This window comes from Centropristis striata, unplaced genomic scaffold (genome assembly GCF_030273125.1).
Source record: "Centropristis striata isolate RG_2023a ecotype Rhode Island unplaced genomic scaffold, C.striata_1.0 Scaffold_25, whole genome shotgun sequence".
NCBI lineage: Eukaryota > Metazoa > Chordata > Actinopteri > Perciformes > Serranidae > Centropristis > Centropristis striata.
In genome coordinates this window covers 986,344-1,000,058 of record NW_026739041.1, presented here as the reverse complement: position 1 = coordinate 1,000,058, position 13,715 = coordinate 986,344, and the positions used below count along the sequence as shown (strand labels likewise).

The 13,715-nt window shown below is 40.2% G+C and overlaps 1 pseudogene; it reads right to left on the bottom strand.

The window, feature by feature from the left end:
• Nucleotides 1-4,723: 4,723 nt before the first annotated feature.
• Nucleotides 4,724-6,111, bottom strand: LOC131967733 (trace amine-associated receptor 13c-like; annotated as a pseudogene).
• Between the last annotated feature and the right edge of the window lie 7,604 nt (nucleotides 6,112-13,715).

Below are 13,715 nucleotides of genomic sequence, written 5' to 3'. Positions count from 1 at the left end.
CGGTGGGGCCGGGGCCCCTCAGATGAGCCGATGACAGGTACCAGGCAGGCATCAACGGGATCCAAGAAGCGCCGGGGCACAGCAAAAGGAGAGAATAATCCTATAATAAGTCCTGTCTGGGAAATGGACGAAGAGTGCGTCAGCTGGAGCCTCAGCTTCACCAGCCGACCTCCGCGTCTGCCGCGGCGACGCCGACGCTTACGCCGTACAGGTAAGGCCGAAGCCCGGAACAGGTGAGGCGGAATCCCCGCCAGGAGCGGGGGCAAAGTATTTTGTCGATCGCGGGCAAACGCACCGAGATCATTAACATTTTGCCGGAGAGATAACATGGCATGGCGATCATACACCAGCAGAGACTCAATCTGTTTAGTGCCGATGGTCAGAAACAACAAAAACACCAAACATTGCAGGAGCAGCAGACGGGCAGCCACACACACTGGCGCCATCTTGCCTACAAGACTGGGACTAAAAGCTGGGAGGAAGGTCCAAGCCCCAGTAAAAACGAAATTCAATACATCCTGGACCTGAGAGCAAAACTGCACACACTGTGACAGTTATCACGTGAGAATTTGCTGCGGGCCCAGGAACGTCAGCAGCGGCTGTACAACAGAGGATCTAGGTTAAGACAATTTTCACCGGGAGATAAAGTGCTTGTATTACTCCCATCTTCCGCCTCCAAATCACTCGCCAAATGGCAAGGACGAGTGGATGATGTTGATTATGAGCTTGTGCGGTCTGACGGGGGGGGCTACGCAGATTTATCACCTCAACCTCCTTAAAGTATGGAAAGCTGAGTGACGGCAATTGCAGAGAGAGATGAGTTGGGGCCTGAAGTTCCAAAATCGACCAATCCTGCTTCGCTCCTCTGTGAAAACCATCTCTCACCGTCCCAGAAAGCACATATTGCCAGGTTGCAGCAGTGTTACGCTGATGTGTTCTCCCCCCTGCCAGTACGCACAAGCCTTATTCAACACCATGTTGAGACTCACTCGGGCATGACGGTGCGTGGTGTAGCCCCATCCTTCTTGTAAGCAAGAAGGACGGGTCTATCCGGTTCTGTGTGGACTATCGCAGGGTGAATGATGTTTCGCGGTTTGACGCCTATCCAATCCCCCGGGTCGACGAGCTCCTGGATCACCTTGGCACTGCTCGTCTTATTTGACCAAGAGCTACTGGCAGATTCCCAGAAAACGTCACAATCATTTTTGGACAGACCATGGCCTAGAGGGTTAAGAATCTGGCTTGTAACCAGGAAGTAGCCGGTTCCTGAATTATCTTTTGTAGTGTGTAAACACATCCAACACAGCGCTTCTTCTTATTCTTCCGTAGCTTCCGTGTTTTTTTCGGTCGACTACTCCTCCCGGAGTTTTGGTCATACATACACTAAAAAGGTATGAAATCGACAGGCTCGGCCATGACAAGTGTGCTAAGACTTTTCTAAGGGTTTCGGCAAATGTTTTTCAAATTATTCAGCAAAAACACACCCAAAAATCCCCCCAATGTTACCATATGGAGAGGTTAGAGTAGATTACATCATAGCTTAAGTGTAGAGGAAGAGAAAAATTTGTCAAAAAATGAATTTGGAAACTGCACTTGAGGTTGCAGATGCCACTCTTCAGAAATAATTTATGGGTAGAAATGTAGGAAATGTGTCTTCTTAGTCACATTTGTCTGCTATAGCTGTCAGAGTTATAGTTTGGGCATAGGACGCATAAATGCGCCACCAATTTGCACCCATAGCCTCATAAACCGCCATGGTAAAACATTTTTTTTTTTCAGAAAACACATATGTAGACATTCAGGAGGAACTCAGGATGCTCAAAGTGAAGTCGGTTAATGATAGGAGCTACGGTTTGGCCAAAAGTGCTATTTGTTAGAGAGGACAGTTTGCCAATGTGTGACTGCAGCCTCAGAAATGCTTTCCAGTTTTGTAGACTTTTGTCTTCTTTCTTCTTTAAATAATGAAAATAGTTTACCAAAGTTGTCTGTGGGAAAAAAAAAGTTACCTCAGTACCCAACAAGAGGATTGTGTTTGTCAGTTAAAAGAAAGAAAACAAACTGATACTGCTGCATGTGTTTTTTTCTTACAGAACCAAACAAGGTATAAAATGTATTGTGAGTTCTGCGTAACGTTACCCCTTACTATTTACACATCTGATGAGTTGAGGTCCAGATTTCTTCCCTTTTTTTAATGTCTCTAAGATTTTTCAAAAGTAAATTTGTGGCTCAAAGTTGAGTTGAAAACTTTCTGAGGGAAGCTGCAGAATAGGTTGATAATTCTCTGGTGATTTGTGGCTGGCAGCGACCCCCTCTCACAGTACACATGGTAATTGAATTTGTTGTTATCCAAAACACTATTTTTTTATTAAATATTGAACTCCAAACAAACAATCACTAAAAGTAATAACAGACACAATATCAAATAGAAATAAACTGTATAGTAATAATTGCATAAGGTGTTGAAGTGTGATAGCGGCATGAGGGCATTGGAGGCATGTCCCCAGCTCCATGTCTCCGGTGTCCGTAGAGCTGGTCGGGGGAATCTTGTAAACAGGTACCATTTTAAATGGAACTCTACAAGTATAAAATATCTGGGAGTGAAACTGACAAAGGATACAACTCACCTCAACAATGAGAATTATACAGTGGCTAACAAAAATATAAGTGACAATTTTAACAGATGGGGCTCACTCCCTCTTGACTTCGGCAGCCGAATAATGACCACCAAAATTAATATCTTACCTCGTTTACTATATTTATTTCAGTCACTACCAGTTAAAATTCCCGACTCACAGTTTAAAGCATGGGATAAGCAAATTTCAAGATTTATATGGGAGGGGAAAAAAACACGAATAAGATACAATACATTGCAGTTGTTGAGGGAGGAGGGGGGGATGGCCCTACCATGCTTGAGGGATTTTTATGTTGCAGCACAGTTAAGACCTTTGATTCTTTGGTGTAACCCCGAGTATGAAGCCAACTGGAAAGACATTGTACAGGTCTACTTGATAGTGATAATTCAATCTTTGGTGGGCTGCCCTTCTGTTATTAAGGACTTACCTGATCTCCAGAATCAATGGGTTTGTTTTTCACTGAATGTGTGGCTAGACTTTGTGAAGAAATTTCAGATCCAAAAAGAAATAAAAATACTGAGGTGGCCAGCATACGACCCAGATTTTAAGCCAGCATCCCTAAGGTATGGAATTTCATCATACTCTTCATTAGTAAAGGATGGAAAATTAATGGACTTTCAGTCTATGTCTGAAAATATTGTCTAGGAAGACAAGATTTGTATATACACACACAAATACAACATTATTATCAAAATGAGGTGAAAGGTCACGGTACAGAAGAACAATCTGGGGTTACACAAATGTTAATGAGGGTTTATGATTCAAAGTCCTCCCGACAAATTATCGGGAATCTGTACTCGGGTATTTCATTGATGAAGACCGACTCAACAGATTATATCAAACAAAAATGGGAAAGAGAGTTGGAAATTGCAATCTCCCCAGAGGAATGGACTGCCATAATACACATCCAGATGTCGACCACAAACTCAGTCTTGGAGGAGCTTTTGTTGACAAAAACAAACAGGCCATCAGACCCAATGTTGGAGACAATGTGGTCAACTAATGGCAGACCATACCCATATTTTTTGGACCTGCCCAGCCTTGCAACCTTTCTGGACCCAAGTACAAGCTATAACAAAGAGGATTCTGGGATTTGATATTGTCTGATATTATTTGGGGAATATACCAAGGGATAAAATAAAAAATAAAGTATATAAAACCATGCCAAGATATTTAATAAGATTTAAGGACCCTAAAGTATAGATTTATAATCCAAAATTGTTCACAGATGTGTGTTGAATTGGACTGCTGGTAAATTACACACTTGTTTTACGAAATTGTAAAAGTAACAGAAAATAAATGCTGTTAGTTACTTGCACTTTTCTTTGAGGTCTTTTAACTTTCTGAGAGGAACTATGATTTATGGACATTTCTTTTTCAAATTTACAGTGTGTACACATGATTTTCAGTATGTGCAAAATTTGATTATCATAGTTTTTTTTATATAGCTCATATCAAAATGGCTAAATATCTGTTATTATTCATTAACATCAATGTTAATATTGGTTATCGTATTGGCAACATTTTTATATCAGTGCATCTTAATATAGAAACATGAAATGACAGAAACCATCTTTGGGGGAAACATTTATTTAACTTGTACTTTGAGGTTTTAGTGTGACTTAGAGAGGCAGACCTGTGATACACTCAAAAAAACATTTGCAGATACAACACAGGAAGAATAGAGAAAACCATGTAAATGGGAGAGAGAACAGTCAACAAGGAGTGAGTAGTTCAAAAAACTGTTATCAGTTATCGATTGACATCATACATTTCTACTGATAGATTAGCAGATTATACAATTTAAATGTTTGAATTTTAAAATTTAGAATAAATCATAAACTGTGACATCCAAAACTTTGTGATTAATTAATTTATGTTCACCAACCTATTGACCCACGTGTGGGATTATAGAGACATGATGTTTGAGATATCATTACATTGTTTAGTCCTCAGTTTCGAACCATTTTTTCTCATCTTATTATTTTCTGACTTCGACTTGCTTTTAATATAAAAATCAGCAGAGAGGGAAAAAGAGAAATATTATCTGGTTTTCACCAATCTCATTAAGTTATCCTTCCAAAGCTACTCTACAGTATGTTGGCCTCACAGGAGCCAGGCTGCAGGATCTGAAGAGTAACGATGAGTTTAACTGCTTTTCTGAACTAGGGGTAAAACAAGGCATAAATCACAGGGTTTAGACAAGAGTTGAAATAGTACAGATACAGAATAAAGTATATAGTTGAATAACTCATGTAATCAACTCCTCCCATACTTACAAAGTAATTTGGCATGAAACACATTAGAAACACAACTACCAAAACACCAAGAGTCCTGGCTGCTTTCAGCTCAGATTTCTTTGCTGTTTTAGTCACTGAAATCTGCTTTGTGACAGCTGTAATGTGAGAGCGCATGGCACGAGCTTGAGACACAGCCACAACAAAGACCCTTGAATACAAAACTATAATGGCAGTAATGGGAACAATAAAGTTTAAAACAAGTTGAAGATCAGCACCAGTGTTATTCTGTCCAGCTGGACATTCTCCATAGCAAATAGGAACGTTTTCTTTTTGTTGAATAAGATGCAGTTTAAAGAAGTAACTATTGAAAGCAACAGCACAGAACCATAAGAGACAAACACAGACTCTAACTCTATTCACAGTGATTCTGGTGGTGTAATGCAGAGGGTCACAAATAGCCAGATAGCGGTCAACTGATATGAGCACCATGTTTACGACTGAGGCAGAGACAATGATGTAGGACACAAACCTATAAAGAGAACACAAAAGGTCACCAAACAACCAGCAATGTGTTCTTTTTACAGCATTTGCTGGCATCAGCAGGAGGCCCACAAGAAAATCTGAGACAGCCAGAGAGAGGAGGAGGATGTTGGTGGGTGTGTGGAGCTGCCTGGAGGAAAAGAGAAAAGCATCATTCTACAAAACACTCCTCATGACAAAATGACCAAAACTCCAACAATTATTCAAGAATATTAAGTTAAGGATTTGGATGCTCTCTTTTCAGCAGCATATAGTGAACATATTGAAGTGTTGATGATTCAAATTACAATATAGAAGTCACAGTGGATTTGTGTGTTAACGTGCAGTCAGAAAGACAGAAGATAAGACTATTATTAGAGAGCAACATTATTAAGTACCAGTTGAAAGACAATTCTTAACCTAAAGCAGTTCTTCACATGTTTAAGTACAAAACCTTGTAATGAGAGAAAAAAAGTTAATCTCTGCCTGAAGTGGGAGATTGAGATGATGATAAACAGGTTGAGGACGGCAGTGAGCACAGAGATGGAGTACAGTGCAGTGTCAATGAACAATGTTTCAGCCCAAGTATAATGGAGCTTCCAGCATGAGAAATTGTAAAGTTCTGGGAAACAGAGCTCCCACCCATCCTCAACCTCAACCATCTTCAGAGATCTGCAGATAGCTGCAGCTCTGGCAGCGTTCTGAACATCAACAGTCATGTAACAGATTTACCTCTCTCACATTCTCATAATTCCACCCTCCTTTTCCCCTGTGTATTTTGGACTCTGGTGTCTCTTCCCTCCTCACTTTGCACATCACACCATCAGTTTCCTTGAAACTCTCTCTCTTACTCTCTCTGACTCTCTCTCTCTCTCTCTCTTTCTTTCGCTCTCATAATTTATATTACTTTTTTCATGTGAATGACCTGTATAATTATTCTTGAGTAATAAAAACGGTGTTTAGAAATACAAAACTAAGTCATAGGGAAACATTCTCATTTACTTCAAATAGGACACCAAAAAGCAGACAATAACAATAATAAAACAAAACAGTAAACAACAGCAACCAAAAAATATTGTCAAAAAACAGATTTGGAGTTTGGCTCAACTGTTGTAGCAGCCATACATCATACATGTATATGTGCACCAATACATTGCTGATGGGCTTCTCCAGGATATTAATGTGAGTGTTTACATTTTCTACCAGGCAGTCCTTGCAGCAAGTATTATTAGAATGATAAACTGTTCTACTGTGGTAATGTACAAAGCTAATGCTGAAAGCAGGACGGCAGGGGTGGACATGACATCCCCATAGCATCCCGTACATACCAAATGTGTGTAGGCTTTGTAAGGAAAACAGGATACTTAAATCAAACCTAATTAGGGACAGAGCACCAACGGAAATTGGTCATTATTATTTAATTTATTTTTTGTTGAACATTAGTATGTAAGTCTGAGCCCACAGTCCTGTTCAGCTTGCTGTGGTGTTACAGTCTTTCACTTTTCATCAACTGCAGTTAAAACAACATAAAGTTAATATAAACATATGTAGTTAGTGTACACATGCAGCCCTCTAATATTCTTCACTGTAGGTTTACCCCATTGAGCCTCCAACTTGGCAACATGAAACAGATCTATGCAATCAATGTGAATCAGGTCATGTCATTTATCCAATATAAAACCTGCATATCCATTTCACGGCTCCATTTTGAGCTCGGCAACCAAGCAGCAACCTCCAAATATGTAAAGTGAAACAAATTAGGAAGTAGGCTTATCTGTAGCAGGAAAAGGGCGATTCCACTGTTACTCCGTCTGTATCCAGAAGTCAGATTCAATTTTCAATTAAATAAAATTTTATTTCCATAACCCAGAATCACCAATTTGCTCCAAAGAGGCAGGGTTGAAAGATAGAGAAAGAGACATAGGCAAAAAGATTAGAAAGTACAGCAATAGTAGCCCTAACATTACAAGGATGTCTGTCCCTAAGGGCAGTAGTTGTGTTAGTAGAAAATAAATTAAAAAAACAGCAGTTGTAACAGTATTTGTGGCAGCAATAATAGAGGGAATATTAATAATCATAATAATAGTCATAGTAAGTAAGTAAGTAAGTAAGTAAGTAAGTAAAATGTATTTATAAAGCACTTTTCACAGATAAAATCACAAAGTGCTTTACAGAAGATAAAAAGAAAGAAATAAGATAGGGGGACATAAGGCAATTAAAACATGGTTAAAACACAATTTAAACACATAACAATTATAAAATAATATGTGCAATGCATGGTGGTCATCCGAATGCCTGTCTAAAAAGATAGGTCTTAAGGTGTTTGAAAAGAGTCCACAGAAATAGCAGACCGTAGGGGGAGAGGCAGAAAGTTTGGTGCCACATATTCAAATGATGGATCACCATGTGTTTTCAAACGGGTATGTGGAACAGACAGAAGATGTTAGTGTGTTTGACCTAAGAGATCATATTAGCATATCTATATATATAGATAGTATTAGTGAGTATAAAATATTGGAAATGACAGAAGTGTAGCAGTAGCAATAATAACAAATATTATTATCGAGGAAAAGGCCCAAGTTCACAAGGTATGCTTTCGGGCAAGGCTAACTTGAGATTGACAGGTCGTTACCTCCATCTTTACCGTTTGGAGGTTGTCTGTATTTTGTTCTTGAAACTTTGGTTTTAAAGATTGTTTTCACTTACATAATAAAGCAGCATTAGAATCACCCAAAATGTTTTCTTCAGTATTTGGCTTACTAAAAGACACTCTTAAGAGTCAGCTGTACAGTTATGTACCATGTTAACCATGCTAGCTAGCAAACTGTATTTAAACAAAACTGTACTGTATTATATCTGCTAACTAAGCTCCATCCTCTTCTGCCATGAAGACCAAGATGGTGAAGGAAACAATGCCAACACTAGGCTTGGAAACCGTGGTCCACAATCCAATCAGTGATGAAATGGTAGCTGACTATTTTTGATAACGATATACCAGGAACTTCTTTCTCTAACTTTAAAGAAGTAGTTTTTTTTAATGAAAATAACAGGACTGTGTCCACCAAAATCTTAACGGTTCAAGTTTTTGCCATTTTTTGTTTTTTTTAATACCCTCAAGGTATTTCTAAGATATCACATTCGCAAGTATTGGACTGATGTGAGGTCACAGTGACCTTTGAGTGAGTGACCGTCACCTGCCAAGCTGAAATCTCGGCAGTGCAGGCTGTGACACATGGATATCAGTGTGCTGGTTTGCAGTCCAAGTGGGGTCAACTACACCCACAAACACTTCTTTGTTATTGGTTGAGGCTGCAAAAATCTCTGGTCAGAGTTCATGACGGTCTAACTCTTGCACGCAAAGCAAAGACGCCAATTTGTTTTTCAACCGCATGCAAATGTTTTATTTGCCTGCGTAGAATGGAAGTGAATGGAGTGGATGTTTACCAATGTGTGACTGCAGCCTCAGACAAGCTATGTCTCATGTCATATTTTTTATAATGAAATTAGTTTACCAAAGTTGTCTGTGGGCAAAATGTTCCTTCAGTACCCAGTATGAGGATTGTGTCTGGCAGTCCAAAACAAAGAGAAACAAACTGATACAACTGCTTGTGTTTTTTCCACAGAACCAAACCAGGTATAAACCGTGTCTTCTGCGTACCGAAATGGACAGTTGTTCTGAGTAGAGAGACTCTCTCTCCACTCCGTTATATATATCGTATGTATGGGGAATGACCCCCCTGCTTGTCAGGGTATGTGGTAATTTCTTTAAGACACACCGGCTTGCCCAGCTACACCCCAAAGATACCGATAAAGCACACAACTTTATTGCCAACTTTATTTCAGCGATCAGCATGGGTTGCCCGCACCGTGCATTAGCCCACGCCGTGAGCGATACGATATGCCGGGAACGCAGCCACCGGGACCGGAGAAAATCAACCTCCATTCACTCTCTTCTCTTATTCCTTCAAGGTCTGCGCTCAGCACAGAGTCACGTTATAGGAACACCGGCAGGTTGGAGAATGGGACACCGTCAGGACCAGAGGGAACATGCACCTTGACATGGCTGTAACTTCATCACCGCTAGCCGACTTTCGTCTAGCATCGCACCGCATGCGCTAGCTCGCACCCTGCTCGCAATATACCAGAAAAGGATGCCAGCCACCATAACCGCTTTTCTCTCTGTTACAGGCAGCTTGGAGAAGTATGTTCTTGCCCTCTGTTAGCCGACTTTATGTCTGTGCTCAGCACGGGTGCCCCGCACAGCACGTTAACTCAAACAAACTCAAACAAAGCTGTGAGCAATATGCTAATGCTGGGAACACAACCCCCGGGACTGGAGGAGATGGACAGGGAGAAACACCTCGACAAGCCTGTAACTTCATCACTGCTAGCCGACTTTCACCTGCGTTAGCATCCCACCGCATGCATTACCTTGCACACCGCAAGCAATATGCCGGTAAAGGAAATCTGCCACCATAACCAGGAAGCTCTCTCGAACAGAAGCACCGTCACTGGGATTACCAGAGACAGGGAAGAAACAAACACATTGAAAGGGTACAGCAATCCAGGGAGGCTGCCTGTAGACAGACGTCCAACTTGCAGCTTTGTTACCGGTAAATGGATACAATGTGGCTCCCCATACACTCTCTAGCATTCAAAATATCCAAGATTGTCACACACACACACTGCATCCTGACTCAGGTGGAGATCAAACATCACTGATTGCATGCCGACACAGGTGCTTGATAGGTATCAGGCGTGGCTGGGCAAGCCGGTGTCTATTAAAGAAATTACTGGTACTTGACAAGCAGGGCGGTCATTCCCTGTTCATATGAAATATGACGTAAATATGAGATAGCCTTACTATATGCACATCTGATGAGTTTAGGTCCAGATTTCTTTATTTTTTCTATTGTCTCCAAGACTTACAGAAAGTAAATATCTGGCTCTTTAGCTGCTAAATTCTTGGCTACATCATGTGCTCATCTATAATTGTGTCTGTATGGTAGGTGTGATATGGTGGGGTGTTAGACAGTCCTGAAAAGATGCTGATGAGAGCTGTGTGAGTGGAATAAAAACATTAAAGTTGTGGGCCCTAGAGCTAAAACACTGAGTTGAACACTTTCTGAGGTAAGCTGCAGATTAGGCTGACAATTCTCTGGTGATTTGTGGCTGGAAGCGACCCCCTCACATTATAATTTAATTAAATGTTAACAAATTACTATTTTTTTAATAATTATTGAACTCTGAACAAACAATCATGAAAAGTAATGACAGACAAAATGAAACAGAAAAAAACCCCAAACTGTATAGTAATAATTGCATCAGGTATTGACGTGTGTTGTCTGCATCATGTGTTTATGCTGAACCTTGTTTTTCTTAACACCTCTGATGGCAGTGGTACCTCCGAGGTTAAAATGTCGTCATGTGACTAATCTATGCAGGTGTGAACAAAGTTTTTGTCTACAGGGGTTCAGTACACCGCCATCAGGAGCAACTAATGGGCTGAAAAACATTGTTCATAGAGAGGCAGATTAAATCTAATGGGACCTGTGTGTGTGTGTGTGTGTGTGTGTGTGTGTGTGTGTGTGTGAGTGCGTGTGTGTGTGTGTGTGTGTGTGTGTGTGTGTGTGTGTGTGTGCAAGCAGATGTGCTTGTTTGTTATGGGTCTGCCAATGGCAACAATACTCAGGTAAATTAAGTAAACAGCCGTTCATCCTGACAAACACTGATCTATTGGGAGATGAGTTTCTACAATACCACTTTACCTTTAGCTCTGCTCAGTATTTCCTTTCTTTCATTAAACTTGCTGAAGACTACATATTTTTCATCTGTTTTTCTTTTTAGTGCCATATGGGGTTTCACAGTTGTTGTTCAATGGTACTTTGGGTTTTGTTTTTTCTTAAGTTAGGATATTCCCTATGTGGTCTCAAAAGCATTATTCTTTGACCTGTTGTCCAGCAGCAGGTTGTATCTTTAAATATGTAAGTGCTATTTCACAGATGTATTTGGCACGATAAATTCTTAATATACCACTGTTTAAATTAAATATTTACAAAGTGTGTGGGTCTCTCCATGCCCACTGATAGCTTGGGAGATGCACCTGGAAAGCCATCCTGCAAGGCCTTACTTGGATGGGGCTCTCTCTGCCAACATAACATTCCAGCACACAAATAGGGCAAGCAGACATAATTTTACTACCTGTCCCTGTACTGGGGTGGAGGACCAAGAGCAACCAGCTGTATACCCCTCGACCTGAAAGGACTCCTTAGGTTTTTGGGTATAAAAGGAGGGGTTTGGACTGACAGTAGCCCCGCTGTGTCATCATGAAGCATCAAGCAACTGGGGTGTACCCACAGGTTTTATTATTTAACTATATTGGATTTGTAATACATCCCCCTACTTATTTGCAACTGTTACTGGGGATTTCCACCGGACGCGTTACAGCAGCAGCACGTCTCCACAGCGTTTTAATCGTAATGTTCATGACACATCCCCTGTCATGTTTATGACACGCTCATGTCACTCTTATGTAGACACCTTAGAGTAAAGAGTTACCAATATTAGTGTCAACAATAAAACACTGATAAACTAAACTGATAACTAAACAATCTCCCTCTAGCTCTTCTTTGCTGGGTTCTTATCTGATGCATATGAATGTGGCAAATTGTCAAAGAAGTGATGACACTCCACGGGTATGACGTGTTTCATTGACTGGAGGTCCTGGAACTTCTTCTCCTTGATTGGCAAAGCACGTTGAAACATTCTGGTCCATTTCATTGGCTTATTTGGCACCTGTACCCTCTGTGGCAGTTCTTCCCACACATCTCTTTACCATCTTTGGTCTTGTATGACATTCCTTTGAGACGTTTCTGCCTGGATTCATTTTGTTTCCATGTTCCTGGACTAAGTTTTTTTTTAATCTTCGTTTTGTTTACATTATCTTCATCCTGCTGTTCTGGAGTTTTTGCCACAACATCTTCATTTTCAGACCCATAACAGGATGGGGAATAATTTTGATCAGCAATGACATTATCATTATCAGATGTGTCCTCTTCACAACCTGTCTGCATGGCAACATCAATGGGTACTGCATCAAAACCAGGATCTTGCATTGCTACATGCATTGGTTCAATGCTGATCACATTTTCATCAGTAGATGAGACCTGATTGTCATCATCTACAAAAAAGGAAAAAAGAAAACATTTCAGCATTTTGTGTATGGTCACAATGAGATCAGTTGAATTAAGCTACATGGATTTTCAAAGTGGCAGAAATGATTGAAAAGACAGAAAATAGTTAACATTTTAACAGCCTCAACTTGTAGAGCATTTCCATACCTTGCTAATGCTAGCTTTATGGACTTAGCTGACTAAAAAAACTCAATAATAAGACTAAACAACTTTGCAATATTCATAGCCTAGCCTTTATTAATAAGAAGTAAATGTATATTATAGCTAAAAATGTCATCACTTACCGATTGGGGGCGCGCTCTGAAGCATGGAAATTAGTTGTGCAAAGGTAGGCTCCATCTTAGAAAACTAATACAATCGCCTAAGTCACATTTTATTTTTGACTTAACCATAATAAATCCACTTAAGTCACACACTTGACATAGGCCACTATCTTAAAGGGGTAAAATCACTTGATCTGATTAACTGAGGATGTAGGCGATTTTACCATAGGTGGCTATGAGGAGATGATTTAGGCAAATAAACTATTTTGACAAAAAATGACTTAGGCGATTATTTTAACAGTGTGACGATATGCTTGATTGTACAGTACATTTCTGTACCATTTTTGCAGTGAGTCAGGGCTCATTATCCTGCTGAAAGATGCCACTGCCATTAAGGGAAAGTGTTTCCATGAAGGTGTGTACTTGGTCTGGAACAGTGCTTAGTTAGGTGGTACATGGCAAGGCAAGGCAAGGCAAGTTTATTTGTATAGCACAATTCAACACAAGGTAATTCAAAGTGCTTTACATACACATTAAAAACAGCAAGACACAATTGAAAACAGTCAAAACAGTCAATTAAAACAGGGAAGATACAGCAGGATAAAAAAAGAGATAAAATAATAAAAAGCACAAGTCAAACATTGTGTAGTTAAAAAATAAGGGCAGTAGAGTAGAGCAGATAAGTGTTAAAGTTAAGAGTACGCTTCAGTAAATAATAGTGTTTTTAGTCCTGATTTAAAGGAGCTGACCTCACATCTACAGGTAGTTTGTTCCACAGGTGAGGAGCATAATAACTGAAAGCTGCCTCACCCCGCTTAGTTCTTGTTTTTGGGACACGCAACAATGATGACCTAAGGGGTCTGGATG